This window comes from Panthera tigris, chromosome A2 (assembly GCF_018350195.1).
Source record: "Panthera tigris isolate Pti1 chromosome A2, P.tigris_Pti1_mat1.1, whole genome shotgun sequence".
Taxonomy (NCBI): Eukaryota; Metazoa; Chordata; class Mammalia; order Carnivora; family Felidae; genus Panthera; species Panthera tigris.
In genome coordinates this window covers 44237901-44261164 of record NC_056661.1, presented here as the reverse complement: position 1 = coordinate 44261164, position 23264 = coordinate 44237901, and the positions used below count along the sequence as shown (strand labels likewise).

Below are 23264 nucleotides of genomic sequence, written 5' to 3'. Positions count from 1 at the left end.
CTGAACTTCAGATTTTTTATCAAATGTTAGAACCTACCTGTGGGTACGATAAGTTTAATTTTTTTAATAATTATTTCTTTTTTAGAGACAGAGTGAGACACAGCAAGAGCAGGGGAGGGGCAAAGAGAGAGGGGGGACACAGAATCCAATACAGGCTACAGGCTCCAGGCTCCGAGCTGTCAGCACAAAGCCTGATGCGGGGCTTGAACCCACGAACCATGAGATCATGACCTGAGCCAAAGTCAGACGCTTAACCGACTGAATCACCCAGGCACCCCAAAGATTATAAATTTTAAAGAAAATATGTTTATAAGGATTAGGAAAGTGCCTGTCACCTCATAGGTACTCAAAATATGTAAGCTGTTAACATCATCATCATCATCAAGTGAGAACTGCTCTATGTTTTAAAGCATATAAACGGTCCTGTTTCTGTTGAATAAAACTCAATGTCATTCAAGTCTTTAAGGGAAGGTCATCTTCCTTCTGTCCTTGAAGGACGGAAAAAGTGTGGGGAAGTAAATTCTCACTATCCACATGAATAAGACTTCCCAGCATTGGGCAGAAAACATACATCTGAATGAATATCGAGACTTCTGTGTGAGCATGTGCTTCTGGACAAGTCATTAAACATTTCTGAGCCTCAATTTCCCCAACCGTAAGATGAAATTTCTGGTCAGGATGTTTCTTGGGGCCCTCTCTACTTCTTGTGTTCTATGAGTTTACTCTTTCCAGTTTGATCACTAAATGATCTAGCATTCATGGTAGGAGTTATACTGTATGGTTCCCCACATAATAAACAGAACTTGAGCATCAAAAATCAACATGTTTGAAGTAAACTCAATATAGGAACTTTTAAAACCAGGATTACTAAGATATGGAACTACTTTAGTGCATAAAAACACAAGTATATATTAGTCCATTTCTTTTTAGGCTCCATCATGCTTTGAAGGAAAGGGAGGATTAATCAGGACTAGTTGGTCACTGCTACAATATTCTAGGAAAGTCAATGGCTTAATGATTGAAGTTTTATCTCTCTCCTCCATAAAGTCTGGTGCCATGTGCCTGCTTTGCTTCCCATTTTTCTGTTACATTTGCCTTGATTAATTTTTTGTTGGATAGGGACACATATAGTTTGTTTGGTTTTTTTTTAGAAGAGACATATAGTTTTTGATTAAGTTCAATTTATAAGTCAATTTTAAGTTAATTTATAAGTCAATTAAATATTGACTGAGAGCTATTCATTTCTAGCTATTTCATGAACAAAAAATTAATGACAAGATATTAAGAGGGATTTATATCCTCAGTGAATAATAGCTTGAGAAGTGCTTGAAGAAATTACTACTCTCAGAATCCTACTCGGTTTTATTCTTTATTTAGGCATACTTATTATGTCTTTAGTTGATAATAGTACACACCTCTCTACAGCAACTGCTTCTTTTGTTCAAAATTATTAGCATGAGAACAAATTTGCCCTTGTATACTTTTGATGCTCCTTTTACTTCACTGCTATCAACCACTTGGTAGAGGTTTTTATTTTCCTGCTATTTTTCTCCCTGTGAAGTACAGATGAGGTTAAGAGGATTATTCAGCAGCTGTGTCCAACCACCTGCTCTCCAAATCCTTGGTTTTCAAGCCCTTAAGAACCACTGCTGGGGATACCTTAGGTTCTGTCATTATCAACAAGATTAATCCTGCACTTCCCTAAGACTTGGCATACACCAACTTTGAAGATAGCTGTAATTATGGCTCTCCTTTAAAAGCGTCATTCTTCCAGCAAGGATCCAGATAGCTTTTATCTTACCTCTAATCTTTTATTTCAAAGGTGGATTAAAAGGTAAAATAACCATGACCATTTCTCTAAGGCACATTCAGTCCTTGACTTTTTAGACAGAGTCTGTCTCACTTCAAAATAGATCATAATGGAAAACGCAGATTTCTCTAATTCTTCTACGCCCTGCCCCTACCGGACATATGTTCACGTCCTCCTGTTGCAAGAGATTTCATCATTTGCAGATAAAGTCGACTGTTGTTCCTTTCAATTTCTCTGCACAGATCCCCAAGTTTAAGCTTCTCAAATTTCTCTAGCTTGTTTCTGGTTGTTTGTTTCAATGTACTTGGTGCATTATATTGGACCATCAGCACACCATCTGAAATCTTATTCCACTTTGTATGTGAATGTCTCCACCGGGTAATATTATCCCAGTCCCTTTGTCTGTGAAATCAGAGTAATGCTAACAGTTTGCAGACAGTCTATTGGTCCTTGCAAGCCTGGGTTTTCAATAAATTCTCTGTACAATCTTCTGATGCATGTATCATCTTTACTTTTTCCTTAAAATTTATGTGGCTAAAATGAAACCGACAGCAATTCATTGGCCTTTGGATAATATCTTTCAGCACATCTTTGAATGCAACGCTCAAATCCTGAGAGTCTATAGTTTGGGGACCACTTTTAGGTAGGAGACTCTAAAGGCTGTTTTGGGTGAACTGGGTACCTTCACTACATGCACAATTAGAAGGGTGATTCGGTACTAAATATTCTAAAGACTTTGTTTTGCAATTTTCACAAGCTACCATATGTCTTAGTTTAAACATGGCCAGATAAAAATGTACCCTATTTTCTTTCTTTTTTGTATGATGATAGAAATAACACAGGCTTACTCTGGAAGGTCTCTTGAAAAAGTATACTATAGCAATCAACAAATGCTTTATGTTAATGTCACCTCCGGAGACCTTTATAATAGCAAACTAATTTCAACCAATCCATACATTTAACCTACAGAGTGATGGTCCTTTAGTTACTTATAAAATACCACAAACTAAATGGAGCCAAGACACAATTTTTCAGTAACATGTTAAAAATAAATTAGCTAGAAATAATCAAATTAAAATTAGAATACCAGAAATGAAGGAGGGTCTTGCCTAAAAACATGTCTGTTCTAAACTTGTTTAGCTGAAAAGAGAATCCATTTATCTAAGTCATCGAATCTCAATTTTTTGTTTTATACATGGGAAAACTTAAGCCCAACAAAGTTTCATAATTTCTGTAACACCACACATTTGGTTAATACTGAAGTAGAAAACAAAACAGAAGACTGGACATTTCATCTGTTTTTTTCTTCCTAATAGTTCATTTAGAGAGATGTGTCACAGAGTCAGAACAGCACTGTGGAAAACATAATTTGAATATGTTTTGTTACAGAGCAGAAAGTTGATTCTAGCAACTACCAGTTTTAAAAACATTGTGGACTTGGCTCATGCAGACTAATGCTAAGCTTACAGAAATGAAACAGAATCCTGAAGATATCTTAAAGGAGCAGAGGAATCAAAGATTAAAGAAACAGTAAGTTTCCATTACCGTGGGGGTAGTTCAGAGTCACACTGGTCCTTGCTATTGGTTCAAGAGGTACACCAGGTACTAATGCCACATTAGACAGTGGGCCACAGAGAAATAGAACTGAAAGTTGTAAATAAAATATGGACCCCATAAATTAAGTGCAAACTAAAAAAAAAAAAAAAAGGTATGTAAAACAATCTCAAGAACTAGTAGGAAATCTTACACTCTGCCCTGGGGTCAATGTGCCCTCTACAAGAAACTGTAACCTCAAGTGTTTGTCAAACCTGAGTTTATGATCTAAATGTATAATATTCATGAAACATAGAACATTAACACAAGAAATGGTATAGGACTCTTTGAATTCCAGGACCTTGGTAAAAGCAAAGCAAAGCCACTTAGAGCATGCTTTTTACAACACAGGGAACAAAGCATTCTCACAGGAAGAAAAATCTAATGTGAGCTCAAAATAGAAAATTACAAATTGTATGAGAAAAAAGAAACTATCACCCAAAAGAATATGCTGGCACATTAAAAAGAATATGCAAGAAAATCACTCAAAATAATACAAACTGATAAACTTCAATAGAAAATAAAATTGGTTAAAATGATTACAGACATAAAGGAAGTGAACCCATAATAAAAAGAATAGAATATTATGACTAAAAACAGAACCAGAAAGAAAACCTAAATGGAACTTATAGAAATTTTTTAAATAGTACAGTAAAAATTTTTAAATCACAGTGAACATTTAGGGTTGCAGTAAAGTGCTTTTCACAAATATTCTGGTTCTCCTTTATGTCCAGGCACATGTTAAGATTATATTTTCTGCCCTCTTTGTAGTCACCCACAGCCATGAGAATTCTTTTTTCAAAGAAATGTGAGCAAAAATGATGTGTAGATCCTGGGAAGAACCTCTCAGATCTAGTTCATGATCCTACAGATTTTCTTAAATTGCCTCACTAATCAGGAAAGCATTCCCCAATACCAAATCCATCAATATGATTCCCTGAGTAATTATAATAAAGAGATATTGCCTGTTAACTTGCATTGGTCATGTAACATGGGGGAGAAATAAACGTTGTTTTAGCCCATGAGACTTGGGGTTGTCTGCAAATGGAGCATAAACTAGCTATCTTCATTGACAGAGAAAGTTAAATGGCAGGGTAGACAATGATGAAGAAGGAATTTAAAACTTGGAGGAGGAATCTCAAGAATTTTCCCAGAATGCAAAAGGGAGATGTACAGAAATAAGAAATATGAAAGGAGTTAAGGATGGGATAAACAGTGCAAAATATGTGTGATTAGATAATTAGAGAAGGGTAAAAGACAAAAAAATTATAAGTCCACATTCCAGTAAATAGACCAAAAAAAAAAAAAAAAAAAAAAGAAATGTGTCTTCCGATTGGAAAGTAGAGTATTACTTAAGAAAAATTAAAAATAAATGAATAGTGAAACTGCAAAACTCCAAACACAAAGAGAAAGCCTTAAAAGCACACACAGAAAAACAGATCACATAGAAAAGAACATCAATTTGACTAACATAAAACGTAACTATCTACAGTAATAAAAAGTTGAAACAATGGAACAATACCTTCAAAGTACTGAGAAGAAAAATTGTCAACTAGCAATTGCAAACTTTGTATATTATTCAGTAATAATGGTAAAGAATAATATTTCATGGTAAAATTACAGAATTTACCACTAAGAAAACCTGATAAAAGAACTATTTAATGGATATCTTAAAAGGAACTTGAACTCAAAGGAAGGGGGATGCTGGTAGCAATGTGCAACAATAAATTGGTACAATATATAGGAAAATATGTGTAAGTTAATTTTTGACCATATTGAACATAATAAGTACTAATTCAAAGAAAATGAAATATAATTGAATACTACATTTATCTATACAACAATAACTTACAACTTTGGGTGGTATGATTACAGTTAAACAATTTTGGTTTTATTTAAGAATGATTTTAAATTCAGCATTGCTAAATTAAAAATTTAGGGAACTTATTAGAAATAGACATAGAGTGAAAAATGCAAAAAAAGAGGAAAGAAGAGTGGAATAACAAAAAACAGTCCTTAAGAATGTAGGAAAGAAGAAATATGCAGAAACAACCAAAAAAGTAACATAAAATTAGATATTAAAAAATGTTAAAATATTTCAACATTAAAAAATATATAAAAAATTCAAATCCCTTGATAAAAGCAGGAAAAAAATCAAATGGTAAAATATACCTGAATGCTATTAACTGGAGACTCACCTAAAATGACACATAAGGAACAAAGTAGAAGTATCATTTCCAGGCAAATGATAATTTATATATAGGAGTATAGTCATGTTAAAATCATATAAAATAAATATTATGTCCAAAACCACAATTGAGAACAAAAAGAGAAAATTCCATAATGATCAAAAAGTCAATTCACCAAGAAACAAAGAAACAAAGAGAAAAGGGAAAGGGGAAGGGGAAAGGAAAGAAATGATATCCATTCATCAAATTAGTCTCTCCAGGTCACACAAAATGTTAGTAGTGATGTAGAACTATAATCCATGCAATCTTTTTTCCCCACTTTATCCCCCCCACCCCCGCCCCACACACAGTATAGTGCGCATACAATGTTACATTAGTTTCAGGAGTACAAAATAGTGATGTGACAAGCCTAAACATTATGCTATGTTCACCACTTGTACAGTTAGTATCTCACCACACAACACAATTACAATACCACTGACTGTATTCCCTTTGCTGCAGCATTTATCCCAAGACTTATCATTCTGTAACTAGAAACCTGTACCTACCCATACTCTTCACCTATTTTGTTCATCCCCCGCCGGTGCCCTCCCCTCTGGCAACCATCAGTTTCTTCTCTGTATTTGTTGCTTTGATTCTGCTTTTTGTTTATTCATTTGTTTTGTTTTACAAATAAGAGAAATTATATGGTATGTGTCTTTCTCTGACTTATTTATTAGCTTACCCTCTATGTCCATCCATGATGTTGCAAATGGTAAGATATCCTTCTTTTTTATGGCAGAGAGAGAGAGAGAGAGAGAGAAAGAGAGAGAGAGAGAGAGTTGTGTGTGTATACACATCTTCTTTTCTATTCATGTATTGATGGATACTTGGGTGGCTTCCACATCTTTGCTATTATAAATAATGGCGCAATGAACATAGGGGTGCATATATCTTTTCAAATTAGTGCTTTTGTTTTCTTTGAGTAAACACCCAGCAATGAAATTACTGGATCATAGGGTATTTCTATTTTTAATTTTTTGAGAAAACTCTGTGCTATTTTTCACAGTGACTGTACCAATTTACATTCTTAGCAACAGTGCATGAAGGCTCCTTTTTCTATACATCCTCACTAATGCTTGTTATTTCTTGTATTTTTGATTCTAACCATTCTGATAGGGGTCAGGGGATACCTTGTGGTCTTGATTTACATTTGCCTGAGGATTAGCGATGCAAAGCACCTTTTCATATACCTGCTTGGCCATCTATATGCCTTCTTTGGAAAAAGGTCTATTTGGGTCCTCTGCCCATATTTTAATTGGTTTATTTGTTGTCTTGGTGTTGAGTTGTATGAATTCTTTATATATTTTGGATACCAACCCCTTATCAGATATATCATTTGCATATATCTCTTCCCATTAGGTATGTTGTCTTTTTGTTTTGTTGATGTTTTCACTGTATGAAAGTTTTTATTTCATTTATTCCCAATAGGTTATTTTTGGTTTTGCTTCCCTTGCCTGAGTACACATATTGAGAACAATGTTGCTAAATCCAGTGTCAAAGAAATTACTACCTGTGTTTTCTTCTAGGAGTTTTATGGTTTCAGGTCTCACATTTAGGTCTTTAATTCATTACGAGTTTGTTATTGTATATGGTGTAAGAAAGTGGTCCAGCTTCATTCTTTTGCATGCAGCGTTCCAGTTTCCCCAGCACCATTTGTTGAAGACGCAGTCTTTCCCGTTGGATGTTCTTCCCTACTTTGTCGAAGATTAATCGACCATATATAAATGTGGGTTTATTTCTAGTTTTCTATTATGTTCCACTGATCTATGTGTGTATTTCTGTGTCAGTACTATACTGTTTGATTACTACTGATTTGTAATAGTAGTTGAAGTCCAGAATTGTGATGCCTCCAGCTTTGTTCTTCTTTTTCAATATTGCTTTGGCCACTTGTGTCTTTTGTGGTTCCATACAAATTTTAGGATTGTTTGTCTAGCTCTGTGAAAAATGCTGTTGGTATTTTTATATGAATTGCATTAAATCTGTAGATTGTTCTGGATAGTGTGGGCATTTAATAATATCAATTCTTCCAACCAGGAGCATGGATTATCTTTCCATTTGTGACATCATCTTCAATTTATTTCATCAATGTCTTTTCTTTCATTCAATAACTTGTTTATCATTGCATTCTCTTCATTTAGTTCATAGCACCTAATACAATCAGTATTTTGTTTATTACTTGCCATCCCTATGATACAGCAAACTCAAAGTCAAGGGTACATATATACTTTATTTGCTGCCATATCATTAGACCTTAATATAGATTCTGACATATAGTCTGATCCCTATCTACTTACTGAAAGAAAAGATGACCCCAAAGTTTCCTATTGTTCCAACCCATTCACCATAGCATAATCCTTTTCATTATCCATAAAGAAAAGGATATGATAGCAACTGGGTCAAATGACACAATTCATAAAGCCTTTTTCATAATTAAGATGAAAAGTTTCTGCTTAATGTTACAATTTATAAGATACTACATGAATAACTCAATCATCTTCTATATTCCCAGACTATGAATTTAATTTGCAAAGACAAAACCAAAGTTAAAAAAGAACAAACACTATGGTCTAAAGGAAAAAAAATCATAAATAATAAAAGGACAAAAAATTGAATTGTACATTTTCAGGCAGTAGTGTGTTTTCTTGGTAGCAATTTAAATTGAATTCAGAACCACAGACACAGAAACATTTTAATGTAAGGCCACAGGGATGTGTTCTTTTTGTTCTAACATTACCCTCATGGTATGTTAATACTCTTCTCTCAGCACAGGTAATGTTACCTCTGCTAGGAAAGGCTCTGTCAACTCTCAAGAGAAAAATATGAAGGATAAAAATCATGTTTCTCTGTAAAAAATTTCCCTGCTATATCAAAAGTCCCTCAGGGGCTGATTAAATTCATTAAGTGCTAGCAGAAATTCTAACCATTCTTTTCTTTCTGGCCAAGATGCTAACACAGGAAAAAGAACCAACCTTGAGACAGTTGGGCTGCCAATAACCTAATGTAATATAGCCTCATATTTACAACCAAGTAACACTCATTTAAAAAGTATAAATTATAGAGGGCCTGTTTCATAACTGACACTATGATCAGTACTTGCCATTTGTTCTTCCTCACTCTTGCAATCACCCAACAAAATGACTATTAGTACCCTTACTTTATAGTTTGACGAATCTGAGGCTTACAGAGATAAAAATTGAAAACTTTTAAATGTTTACCCAACTGTCTGACTCCATCACTGATAACTTTGATATTAAACCATGAATCCTTAGAATTAGAAACCCGACTTGGTCTTTGGCCTTGGAAGACACATCAAGACTTTAGGGAAGATGGTATGTATTGATGTGAATGACAACCTAAGAAGTCTGTTTATTTTGCTACAGGCCTTAGTCACCACACCTGAAGGAGAAATTGTGTCATCTTAAAACATGTATTTCATAATCTATTTCTATAGTGAGATATAATTCACATATAAAATTCACCATTCACTGTATAATTCAGTGGTTTTTAGTATACTCACAAGGTTGTGCAACTATCACCACTATCTAATTTATCACCCAAAAAAAGAAACCCTGTGCTCATCAGCAGTATGTTCATATTCTCCTCTCCCCTTAGTTCTTGGAAACCACTATTATAATTTTTATCTCTATAATTTTGCCTATTCTGGACATTTCAGATAAATAACATCATACATGTGGACTTTTGTGTTTGTCTTCTTAAACTATTTTCACAGTTCATCCCTGTTGTAGCATGTATCAGTACTTAATTTTCCTAACTTATTTTTAATTGATTAATATCTAACAAAAGATGAAAATCACTTGTACCAATCCAGAGAATACAAACTAACTAGTTTCCCTCTGCGTGTACATTAGACTAACTGTTGTGGTATTAACAAAGGAAATTTACATGTTGTAAGACCTTGAAGGATATTACAGTCTCCATTTTGCCGATGGGAAAAATGAGTCTCAGAGAAGTCAGTTTACCTGGCTCCAATATTATAGCAGGAACTTAAAGCATAAAGACTCTGAACATAAAGCCAAAATTATTTTCACTTACTTGATAGATATATGACAGGAACAACTAAATGGCCCATTCAGCCACTGAACCTATGATCTTTGGTTCACCAGAGACAGACTCTCGGAGGCTAACCTTCCACATTCCATCAATCCAGAAGTCTTTGTGTAGCTGAGGGTACTGAACTCAAGGGCCTGTCAGGGCCAAATAGGTAGCAAATGAAGTGGCATGATAAAAGGGAGAAGGAAGGGAGAGGCAGGTGCCTTGCAGGAAAGCCCTCCTGCCATCTAGGAATGTAAGTCTGGGATAGAAAGATATTCTGATTTCTCCTTAGAAAATCTGGAAATCATCATTTTATCTGAAATTGAATTTTCAAGTGCTGGCAACAATTTAAACATTGTTTTTGCAATTAAAAAGAAACAAAAAAGAACAAATGTGTGAACCAAAATAAGTCTGTTTTGAGGCTGTTCTAACCCATAAGCTACCACTTTTACAACTTGGGGTGGAAGACAAAAGGCTAGGGAACCTGGAGGTGGTGGCAAGGCCTTCCTTAAGGACAACCAAAGGGCATCATTACAATTTGAGAGAACTTGACCTCCTCCTGCCTTCCAGTCTCAATTATGAAAATGTCCACCAACTTTTTTTGGATTACTGAAGTAAAACTGAGATACAACATTGTATTATTTTCTACTGTACTATATAATGATTCAACATTTATATACACTGCAAAATGTTCACCACATTAAGTCTATTTACCATCTGTCATCATACAAAGTTACAGTATTTTGTTTGTGAAGAGAACTTTTAAGATTTACTTTCTTAGTTACTCAGATTTGCAATTCAGTAATTCAGTATCATTGACAACAGTCACCATTCTGTTATATCCCCATGATTTACTTATTTTATAACTGGAAGCTTGTACTTCTTGATCCATTTTGACCCATTTTGCCTTCGCAGAAGCCCCCTGCCTTGTGGTAATCACCAATCTATTCTCTGTATCCACAGGTTTGGTTTGGGTTTGTTTGTTCATTTGTTTTGTTTTTTGGATTCCAGCTATAAGTTAAATTATGCAGTCAGTATTTGTCTTTCTCTTTCTGACCTTATTTCACTTAGCATCGTATGTTCTAGGTCTATTCATGATGCCACAAATGATAAGATTTCATTCTTTTTTATAGCTGAGGAGAATTACAATGTGTGTGTGTGTGTGTGTGTGTGTGTGTGTGTAACATATATACGTACGCATACACACCACATCTTCTTTATCCATTCATCCATCTATGGTTGTTTAGGTTCTTTGCCTATCTTGACTACTGAAAATAATGCTGCAATCAATATAGGGATGCATGTATCTGTTCAAACTAGTGTCTTTATTTGGTGGGGGGGAGGGGTGGAGTTAAATATCCAGAAGTGAAATTGCTGGATCTTATGGTATTTTTTTTAATTTTGTGAGAAACCTCCATACTGGTTTTCACAGTGGCTGCACAATTTTACACTCCCACCAACAGTGCATGAGGGTTCCCTTTTTTCCACATCCTTGTCAATGTTTTTTTTTAATTTTTTGTCTTTTTCTTTTAACTTAAATTTTAGTTAACATTACTTTTTGTCTTTTTGATTTTAACCCTTCTGACAGGTGGGAAATGATATCTCATTGTGGTTTTGACTTGAATTTCCCCAATGATAGGTGATGTTGAACACCTTTCCACTGTTGGCCATGTGTATGTCCTCTTTGGAAAAATGTCTATTCAGATCGTCTGCCCTCATTTTAACTGGGTTTTTATTTTTATTATTATGTAAGATCTTTACATGTTTTAGACATTAACCCTTGTCAGATGTATGACTTGCAAATGGAAGTTACCTTTTAATTGTGTTGGTTGTTTCTTTCACTGTGCTGAAGGTTTTTAGTTTGACGTAGTCCCAATAGTTTATGTTTGCTTTTGTAACCATTGCTTTTAGAGTCAGATCCAAAAGAATGTCACTTAGAGCAATCTCAAGGAGCTTACTACCTGTGTTATATTCTAGGAGTTCTATGGTTTCTGATCTTACATCCAAGTCTTTAAATCATTTTGAATTAATTTTTTATTTGATGTAAGATACTGACTTAGTTTCATTATTTTGTATGTGGCTGCTTAATAAATAGTTCCCAACACTATTTATTAAAGACACTGTCCTTTCTCCATTGTTTATTTTTCACTGCTTTGTCATAAAATGACCATATATGCGTGGAGGTTTATTTCTGGGCCCTCTATTCTGTTCCAGTGATCCAATGGTCTGTTTTTATGCCAATACTCAAGTGTTTGATCACTATACCTTTGTAGTACTGTCTGAAATCAAGGAGTGTGATGCCTCCAGCTTTGTTCTTTTTTCTCAGGATCACTTTGCCTATATAGGATCTTCCATAGTTTCACACACATTTTAGTCTTTTGTTCTATTTCTGAGAAAAATGCCTTTGGAAATTTGATAAGAACTGCACTGAATTTGTGGATTGCTCTCAGTAGTATAGACTTTTTAATGATCAATTCTTTCTTGCTTTCAAGTGTATCTGTCTTTCACATCTTTGGTTAAATTTGTTCTTAAGTATTTTATTCTTTTTGATGCAAATGTTAATGGGGCTGTGTTCTTAATTTCCCCTCAATAGTTGTTAGGGAATAAAAATACAACAGATTTTTGTATATTGATTTTGTACCTTGCACCTTTACTCAATTTATTAGTTCTCACAGTTTTTTGGCGGAATCTTTATGGTTTTCTACATATAAAATCATGTCATCTATAAAGAGTGATAATTTTATGTCTTCCTTTCCAATATGGATGCCTTTCATTTCTTTTTCTTGTCTAATTTCTGGCTAGGACTTCTAATACTATGCTCAAGTTCAGTAGAAAGAGTTGGCATCCTTATCTTATTTCTAATCTTTAGGGTAAAACTCTCAGCTTTCTGCCACTGAGTATGATGTCAACATCATAAACTTCCTTTTTCTTTTTCTTTTTTTTTAAATAGGCTTTACTCCCAGTACAGAGCCCAATGTGGGACTTGAACTCATGACCCTGAGATCAAGACCTGAGCTGAGAGCTAGACACTGAATTGACTGGGCCAACCAGGTACCTCTACATCTTTAAAGACAGAGGAACGAGAACACAAAAGATGCCATTAAATATCCCATTCTTCCCAAGGATTATTAATGAAGACTGAGTACCATGATGTAGAAAAGAGATAGCATTACTGGCTTAGTAGAATCCATGATGGAAAAGTAAGCTAATCAAACAAGCAATTACAGTACAGTGTGATTTTCATTCTGTCCACAGTGATATAGGCATTGGAAAGAAGCCTAAGACTAACCTAGAGAAGAAAAACCATAGAAAAATCCTCAAATTTTAAGTTTTCAGTTAGCAACAAAAAGAGTTGATGAAAGATGGGAGAAGGGGGCAGGGTGGGGAGAACATGATATTCCTAAAAGAAGGAATATAATGAGTAAAAACAGGAGAAAATGGCATATTTAAACATTTTTTTTTTATAATTCAAGTTATTGGAACGTATTTAGGAAGCTGTGGGGTAGGGGAGAAATAAAGGTTGAGAGGTAAGCAATGGTCAAATAATATGGAACCTTCTAAAGCCATATCGAATAGTTGGGAGTTGATCAAAGGAAAACAAGGAACAATGGAAGATTTATAGCTGTTTGTGATAATCTGATTAGATTTAGGAAATGGTTTAGGAAGATCACTCCTACTACCTTGTCTGGGATGGACTGTAAGTAAACAAGTCTAAGGAAATCAAAACAGAAACTAATATTAAGTTTAAGAACATTCAGAATACTGTGGAATAAGAAAAAGCCATAACAATGAGAAAAAGAACTGGCTCTTCCTGGAGGACTAGAGACTATCCAGAGCAGAGGCTTCCCCTAATTTACCTATATGCAGACCTCATACACACTAACACACCCATTCAAGACTGGGGGAGTCTCTTACATATCAGAAGACCCAAACACCTAACCAAAAGATTCATCAGAGGTAATAAATAGTTACTGTTTTTAGCAACTGAATCTGGGAATAGTTTATTACAGAGCAATACTTAACTCGTCAAAATACTTTACTCAATCTTGGCTTACGAAAAATATCTAAGAAACCAAGTAAAATTAATTTTTTCCTATTTATTATTGAGGGTATTAAAAATAATTTTCCCCTAAGAGTCAAAATCATGTGCTAATATTTACCCAATGTCATCAACTCCTGTACTGATTAAGTAAGATTATAATTTTTATCTTGCTTGGAAAATAAGTTGTCCATCAAGAAATAAATATTATACCTTTTAACATAATATATCCCCTATATTAGGGAATAAAAAAGAAATGTTGAAATCCCAACCCTTAGGTCCATGAATGTGACCGTATTTGGAAAAAGGTTCTTGCAGATATAATCAAGTTGAGATAAGGTCATATTGGATTAGTGTGGGCCCTCAATCCAATGACAGGTGTCCTTATTACAAATACAAACTTAGATACAAGCACACAGGGGAGAAGTCTATGTGAAGACAAAGGGGGAATTGAGTAAAGTCATTACACATCAAAGAACACGAAAAACTGTGAGCAGCTACCAAAAACTAGAGGAATCAAGGACAAATTCCTCCTTTAGAGCCTTCAGAGAGTAAGACCCTACCTACCTTTCGATTTCACACTTCTAAACTATAGTACTGTGAAAAAATCAACTTCTGTTGTCTTAAGCCACTCAGCTCATTATACTGTGTTACAGCAGTGTTAGGAAGTAAAAACAGAGACTTTTTGGATCTGATTATTTTATGAAGGAAAAAATGCATTTATCATAGACCATGAGTTATACTGCTTGTGTTTTAGCCCTAAAGGCTTCAATTTTAAGACCTGAATACCTATAGAACCTAGAAACTAAGTATTTGTGTTTATTTGACTGATAAAATGTCCATTCCTTTAAAACCATTTGGCAAAAATGTAACAACCTTTACTTTATTCCCAATAGTCTTCCCATGATGCCAAATTCAGAAGTTTTTGAATTATCAAATTAATGTGAACCACAGGAAAGCTCCCACAAGTAACTTCTCCAGAAAGACTTGGGAAAGGTCTCAATTTCCTATTGTCAATCTTAATTTACATGATGTAAGTATCTTCATTAACTTCAACCTTCAGAAAAACATTAAAAATGATCTTATGGTATCACTCTGCAAGGAAAGGCTATCAATGTTTCCATAAAAACTAAGGATGTTAATCAAAGGTAAGGTGAAATAAGGAAAATCTCCCTTTGTTGGAAGCTTACCTTTTAGGGAAGTTCTTGGGACCACATAATGTGGAGGTATTGTAGGTCAAAGATTCCTGGAATAAAAATAAAAAATATGCAAATAAATACACTTTTCAAGTATAAATAAGCTTATGTGCAGCTGATACTTAACTACTGCCATTCTAAAATTAAATTAGGAGGAAATGAAAAATAAATATGGTTGGTATAAATGTCCACCTTGATAAAACTGCCCACATTAGGAGCCAGGATACCAGGTTCCTTTCTCTGCTTTGTCTCCCACTAGCTATGTGTCTTTTGAAAAGTCAGTTCAGCACTCTATCCTTTCTTTGTTAGTATAATGGCTCTAGGAGCCTGTGATATTTTGTGGTATTCAGATTCAATAAAAAAGACTACTTCTAAAGAAAGTATATTACAAAAGCTTACAAAATAATGAAAAGGTAAACAATGAACTAGGAAATATCTGGTGGTTTTTGATAGTCATATGAATGAGGGTAACAGTAACAAAAACAAAACATTCTTTCCATAAATATGGTATTATACCTTCTCTTAAAGCCACCAAGTTAAACTTTAATTGCAAAATAATTCTGTGCCTGAGAGTATTTTCCCCTGAAGCAATACTGTGTCCATCTAAGGAAAATATAGATATACAATATTACTGAGAATAAATGTATATACTTATATCTTCATGTTTATGTAACATGTGCATCCTCTAACCAACTTTCTATGGTAAATAATTTTACTTCTGAGCAAAATAACTGTCATTTCTTTTATAATTAAAAATATCATTTTCTGTAGATACATATAGATTGGCCACTCAGAAATATCATTACACAAGTCTAACCTAATTTACATATAAATGTAGCATAATTGATTAGGATAGAAATATTATATTTTCTTGATTAGCCATAAATACAATATCACTTCCTAAGATTATAATAATTTACCATATATTAAGTACCTAACTACCTTTACTTTCAAGTTAATATCAATAATGTCCAGGAGGTAAGGACCAAACATGTCTTTTTTATATTGTTAATATATACAGAAATTTATCTTTTTTAACGTCCTTTAGTACATATTTGCTCAAAATAAATAAAGTGCCACAAATGATTATGACAAATGAAAGGAAGTATTTCCTATTCAACAGACAAAAATCCTATACTCAAGTTAATAATGAATCATAAATAAATCACCATTTGTTTTATTTTACTATGGTCAATCACCAGCTGCATTTATGTGAATTGACCACCAAAGTTCAATGTGTACCTAAAAGCCTCACTTTTTCTTGTATTAAGAGTAACCACTGATTAGAAGGTAAAGTTTTATTTATAGCTATTGGCATCATTTGCAACTCTAACTCACACATCATTAACAACAGTTGAAATGATAATAATCCTGAAAAAAACAAAAAACACAACTTTGGTCAAGGTTTCATTCTTTCCTTTCAAATCTTACCAAAACTTGACACACACACACACACACACACACACACACACACACACACATATTCACAGAATGAAAGTAATATTATATTTGTCCAAATGAAGGATATAGATTTGAAATGAAAAATTAGGTTCTAACTTTATTCATGAAACAATAATCAAGTTCCTATTATTTAAAAGCCCAAGATCCAGGACAGCTGCCTGAGATGGGATGCTGGTTCAATTATTTACTAGTCATGTGATCTTGACCAATTCATTAACTGAAATAAGCCTCAATTTCACCTGTAAAGTGGGGACAATAGCATTATTCAGCCACAAAGAAGAACTGAAAATTAAATAACATAATGCAATTTAGGCATTCAGGCTCCTACCTGGTATATGGCACTCCAGTAGTAATATTATAGTAACAGTGGTAAAAGATTCTCATATATTATAAATTGTTGCATGAAGGACAATACACACAAAAAGGAAAGTCAGCACCTAAAAAACTACATACTACCAAATATTTTCTCAATGTCTAAAATATTTAGCATTAAATTCACCCCTCTGATTTTTGGATTTGCTCCCAGAGGAAACACTGGCCAAAAATAAATTACCTGTTAGATGGCCTAACACAAATACATTTATCAGACTTCTTAGCTATTATGGAGCAAAGAACAATGCCCAAGGGAATGGAAGGCAAGATGGAAGGGCTGGAAAAATAAGGAGGAATATGTGGGACTGATCCCAAGAAGGTCTCTGAATCAACATTTGCACCTTAAAGAACTTGCCCCATCCAAAGGTCCTGGAAAGGACTGCCCTATGTACTGTGTAATTAAAACTAATTGGCTGTAGCAATTGAACAGGGAGGAATGCTTGACCCACATTAAGCCTAATAGGATTCTCTCTTAGAGATTGTAAACTGTACCAATGAGATAAAGGCAAGTAAAGGTGAAATTATTGTAAAAGAAACTAGTCTGTTGAGAGAATCAGAGAATCAAACAGTCATTCAGAAAAAACTAGGGTTGGCATAATATACACCCTTAATTCTGATCCCCATGAGAAACAAGGGATTAAATAAAAGGGGTGACAAGTAACCGCAGTCCCTATGAGGTCAGGTTTTACCTAGTTTTCTCTTCTTATGTAGATCACAATCATTTTGCCTGGCATATGGTTTCAACAACCCTTCTTTTCACTTGAACTAGTATAGATTTCTGTAACTTGCAAGTAAATGGTTGCTGGTTAAGGAATGAGCCCAGTGAAGGCAACCTTTCTGGGCGTAATATATAAGTTCAGGTATGTGCCTAAAGAAACTGGGGAAGTCATGTAGATGAGTAATAAAAAGATAAAGCATGAGCCCCATGTTGGGCTTTGTGCTGTCAGCAGATTCACTATTTCCCTCCCTCTCTCTCTCTTTCTCTGCCCCTCTCCACTCACACTCTGTCTCCCTCAAAATAAATATTTAAAAAAAAAACATACAACAGAAATCACCCCACAACACTATTTGAAAGAAAATCTATATACACAAGTTTTCATGACTCATAAATATGATTCATACTCAGCTGTTTCTTTACTCTTACAGACCAAGAGATTTTATATTTACATTTATTCATTTATTCCAAAATAGTTACTGGGAAAAGAAACAGAACTTTATTCCTAACTTCATGGTATTTGCTGACAAATCAAGCTACTACTCTACATAGCCACCAACATCCAAACAAACATCATCGAAATAAATGTAAAATTGTAATAGACTATTCTCTGTATTTGAGACTGTTTGCATTTTGTTGTTGTTGTTGCTCTTGTTTGACTTTAGATTCACATATAAATGAAATCATATGTTATTTGTCTCTCTTTGTCTGACATATTTCACTTGATTTCATACTTTGGGGCTGAGTAATATTCCATTGTGTATATATACACCACATCTTATCCAATCAACTATTGATGGGCACTTAGGTTGCTTCAACATCTTGGCTATTATAAATAATGCTGCAAAAAACACAGGGGTGCATATGTCTTTTCAAATCAATGTTTTCATTTTCCTAAGGGAAATACTCAGAAGTGGAAATACTGGATCATATGGTACTTCTCTATTTTTCTGAGGAAACTCCACAATGTTTTCCATTGTGGCTGTGTCAATTTACATTCCCACCAACAAGGCACAAATGTCTCCTGTTCTCTACCTACTCACCAACATCTGTTAGTTCTTACCTTTTTTGATACTAGCCATCCTATTAGAGGTAATGTTGAGGTTTTGATGGTTGAGAGTAGAGAGTTAGTTGAAATAGGTTAAGAGGACTAAAAAGTACAGACTTCCAATTACAAAATAAATATGTCATGGAGATGAAAAAAAGGGGAATATAGTCACTGATATTGTAAAAGGTTTTTGGTAATGACAGATGGGAACTACACTTATGGTGAGCATTTTGCAATGTATACACTTGTCAAATCATTATGTTCTACACCTAAAACTAATATATATAAACTATACTTCAATTTTTAAAAAGTCATAGCATATTACTTTGGAAAAAATCCTCTTTACAAAACCAAAGCATTTCAGGAATGTAATGAATCTCATCATCCTGTTATATAAAGCATGTTTCTAGCTTGACACTAATCACAGTATGTTTACCACCCACCCCACACACAGACACCTATCTTTTATCTTTTATTGTAGGAGAATATGCATCTGTTTTATCTTCTCTTATTCTTCAATTTGAAGTTGCATAGTACAACCTAGTCCAAAACAAGTGTTCCTTAAATATGTGCTGAATGAATGAATGGATCCAAATTAAAAACTAAGTAAAGGATATGCAACTTAAAAATTAATTCCATTTCCAGTGTGTGTTTTCTTGACTGCTCTTAAAAGGAAACTTCTAATGATGCCTAGATAGGTTGAAGAGTTCTTGATTTTATAATTAGGAATTACTTATTCTTCATTGGAAAAAATGTTGAACAGTCATATTCTTTTATCGGGGGGGGGAATGTGATTTAGTTAAAAGTTTCCACCTCAAATGTGCCAGCATGCTCAGAGATGAATGAAGTAGATAGTTACACAATGTCATTCCTTGAAAAGGTGTAAAGATACATGCATTATTCTTGGCTACTTTGGTGCTGTTGTACACAGGGAAAGACACCATACATCCATTATAGGCAATGGGATAATAGCCTCTGCTGGATAAGAACCAGAGGAAAGGCTTTCATTTCATTCACTTCCTTTAAGTTCAGCTTCCTTATGTATAAAATGAGCCTAATAATTATGTATGTACCTTTCAGTATTTTCATGAAGGCAGAATGAGATAATCCATGCAAAGGACAGTGCCCAGTTTATGATATGCACAAAATATTTAATTATTTTTAAACATCATTGAATATTTATTAAATTTTCCAATGTTAAGTCCATACCATTTACCTGCTATTGTAACAGTCTTAAATTATGGTTAAGTTTACTTGTGGATTTTATTATACACCCCAAAAAGTCACATGTGTGAATAGATAGGAAATTAATGCATGAATAAATGGATGAATTTCTCTCTGTCCAAAATGGGTCTAGGAGTTTGGTACAAATCAGCTGGTGTCATCAGCAACACATTGATTTTATTACAATACAAAGAAACCAGAAATCCACAAATGACTGCAGAGCTTCTTGGCTAAATGTAGCTAGAAAGAGGCAGCAGCTGGGATGGCCTAGGTCAAAACAGATGACTTTAGAGAACAAAAGGTCCTGATCTAGACCCTTCCCAAATACTTCATAGGTAAAAAGTGTGTTGGGTATTTATTTAAGACAAAACAATCCTTCCCAAGTGACAGTTGATAGCATGAAAATAGTCGTAATTAAAATGCTAAAAAAACTAGTTGAGGCATCCCGAATTCTTTCAGTTCTCACAGATGTTGGTTCCAAGATGGGGGCGGGGGGGGGGGGTAGGGTGGAGAAGATAGTGGTCTCATCACTTTAGCGATCTTTTTTCCCTTTCATTAGCGTCAGGCAGGTGTCTATCTAATAATAAACATACACAAGACCACTGTCAGCCACAAGGGTCCTTTAACTGTGATCATCCTTCTTATCATGACTTTAAGTAATCAGTAGGTAACACATGGATTCTGAAATGAGATCTGAACAGGCTTTGCTGCTTATCTTCTACATAAATTCAAGCACATTATTTAACCCCTTAAAGTCTCAGTTTCCCCACCTAACATACAGGAAGAATATCACCTACCTTGCAAGATTCTAGTAAAGATAAAATGAGAGAAAGCATGACAATTATCTGATCTCTAACAGGTATTCAATAAGTGAAACCAAAATTATTATATTCTTAGAACATGAAAGGAAGGTATGTAGTGAGAGGGAAAAAATTCAGTAAGTTTCCATATTCTAAAAGACCATTACATTTAAAGGGATTTCCTTACATCGATCCTACTTTATTTAAGTTATTGACCTCATTTTCCATCACTGAATTAGCAAGTACTTTCTTCTCACGGGTGTTTACTTCTTCCACAGGAATTTAAAACCCAACCTGAACTTTCTGTGGGAGGTAAAGGTCACAAAGACATTAAATTATCCACGTGTATTTTCTAAATTTCTTTTGGCTTTGCTTGATGTTAATTTAGTATTAACATCCAGGCTACTGAACTAATACTAAGCTAGAGATTACATTTATATGCATTTTCAGTGGGAAGTGGGATGCATTTCTTATTGTGTAATCTAGCTACAAGCAAACAAATGGCCATTTGATTCTTTTATCATTATCCCAATGAATAATATCAACCACAGAGATCACTAATGGGTTCCCCCCACGCACTCAAAGTAAACAACAATACAACATGATACATAACAGGCTTTAGAGTTATTAAAAGATAATCATATCCTTGGGACTTTCACTGGGCATAATAAGTGGCACTGCTAGCATATGATTATCTCTCGATAACAAGGGTCCCTGCAGTTTTCACAAAGTGAGAAAAAAAAAAACTCATTACCGTAGGGAAAATGTGTATTTATTCTACTGAAACATAAAGCTGACAATTTAAGCTAATGAAGAGTGGCTCTCCCTGAGATGACAATATTACACAGTGTTGGAGGTTTCATATCAAGGTTACACAGGCACCATCACTTTGAGGACTCTGGCTTGAAGAGCCATATTCTAGAAGACTAATTTCTGGGGTTTTGACTACAAAGTAAACAGGACTCAAAGATGCTTAACAGCCTAAAGATCTATGCATCTATTTAAGACAGAGAAAGGACTGACAATAGTGATTAGAATGGCTTACATTGCTTATCAGTTGTAAAGTTAGAAACTTGAGATTCTGAGCTTCACAAGTTGTCCCTATGTAACATAATTAGAGCAGCTCACTTGAGGGGCTATAGACAGATGGTCCAGTCTACATGAGCTCCCAAGACAAACAACCAGTGACATCAAAATAGGAGATGGTGGTGTATGGATTTAGAAATACAAGAGCAGGAGAAACAGGCAGGCATCCTTAGCACTGTTCTCAAAGATAGAATAAAAAAGGTTTATACACAAGAAGAGAGCTTTACTTAAGGTTAATTCAGCAAGAAAACTCAACTCACCTAAAATTACTCAGAATGGTGGTACTTTCTCTCTCTACCTCCTAAGAAATAAACAAAAACTACTTCTCAAGACTCCACTTATTAATCCATAAAGTGGGTAAATTACAACTTTCTTCAGAATTACTGAGAAAATTAGGGGCACCTGGGTGACTTCAGTCAGCTGAGCATCAGACTTCTGCTCAGGTCATTATCTCAGGGTCTGTGAGTTTGAGTCTAGCATTGGCTCAGTGCTGACAGCTGGGAGCCTGGAGCCTGCTTCGGCTTCAGTGTCTCCTCCTCTCTCTGCCTCTCCCCTGCTTGTACTCCCTCTCCCTCTCTCCCTCTCTCTCTCAAAAATAAACATTAAAACAAATTTTAAGAAAATAATTACCAGGAAAATTAAATTCAAAAACTGAGTTTAAAAGCACCCTGTAATTATAAAACACTCTACATTTGTCAGATATTAATATTACCAGTATTTGGAGAGATTACTTTCATAAACCTTAAAATGAGGTGAAAATGCATCATTTCTCAAAGGTTCTGCCAGTGATGTGGCTTAACTTTGTAAGAGATTATGCTAGTGGAGAATACATAATAGTTACTTTGCCATAATATGTTTGGAACTGCAAACTTGGCATTGTGACCCATGAGACAAAGACCTAAAAACAACCTAAAGTCTTAAAATATGTGCAAAGGTATGAATTTTAGGAGTTTACAACAACAAAGAACCAGAAATTCCACTGCTCTAAGTCAGTGACTATCCACCAGAAGCAATTTTCTGGCAAAGTCGAGAAACATTCTTGGCGATACAAATTTGGGGAAAGGGGGTAAGGGTGGTTTACTCCTGGCATCTAGTGGATAGATGACAGGGATGCTTGCTAATCTTCCCATAATGCAGAGGACCCTGTTCTAAACAAAGGCACTATTTGCACCTAACTTATAATTTGAATGATCTGTATCACTAGGTGTTCACATCAATGATTCAGTGCTGTGAAAAACTACTCCATCTGCCTCTACATCCTAGAAATACACATGGAAAATAATTCTCTTCCAATTATTGAAGCCCATATACAAATGGAGGCTTCTTAGCCCTTTACATTTCCACTAAGGAAAATTATCAGGTTTGGCTACATTTAATTCTATCTCTCCCATTGGGAAAACAGGGGAAATGTCAATGTGTTGGTGATGTGCAAAACCAGAAAATGAAATTTTCCAGGGTTTACCATTATCACAAAAAATTGAAACAGTTATAATGACAACCTGTCACTCTGCATTTCCAAGACATACATTATGCCAATGCTTGACATTCCACAACAGCCTAATGTGTCACATTATGTGACGCGGTAAAAAAATATATTGGACACTTAGAATTTGATATTTCCTATAAGTTCATGCTC

General features: G+C 34.6%; 1 protein-coding gene across 5 annotated transcripts in view; it reads right to left on the bottom strand.

Moving 5' to 3' along the window:
* Window positions 1-23264, bottom strand: part of CNTN4 (contactin 4) — an 893176-nt gene that overhangs the window by 649894 nt on the left and 220018 nt on the right. For all 5 annotated transcript variants that reach the window (XM_042979430.1, XM_042979433.1, XM_042979434.1 and 2 more), the window contains exon 2: window positions 14917-14972. The gene's annotated coding sequence lies outside the window, so the exon portion shown is untranslated. The remainder of the gene's footprint in view (window positions 1-14916; window positions 14973-23264) is intronic.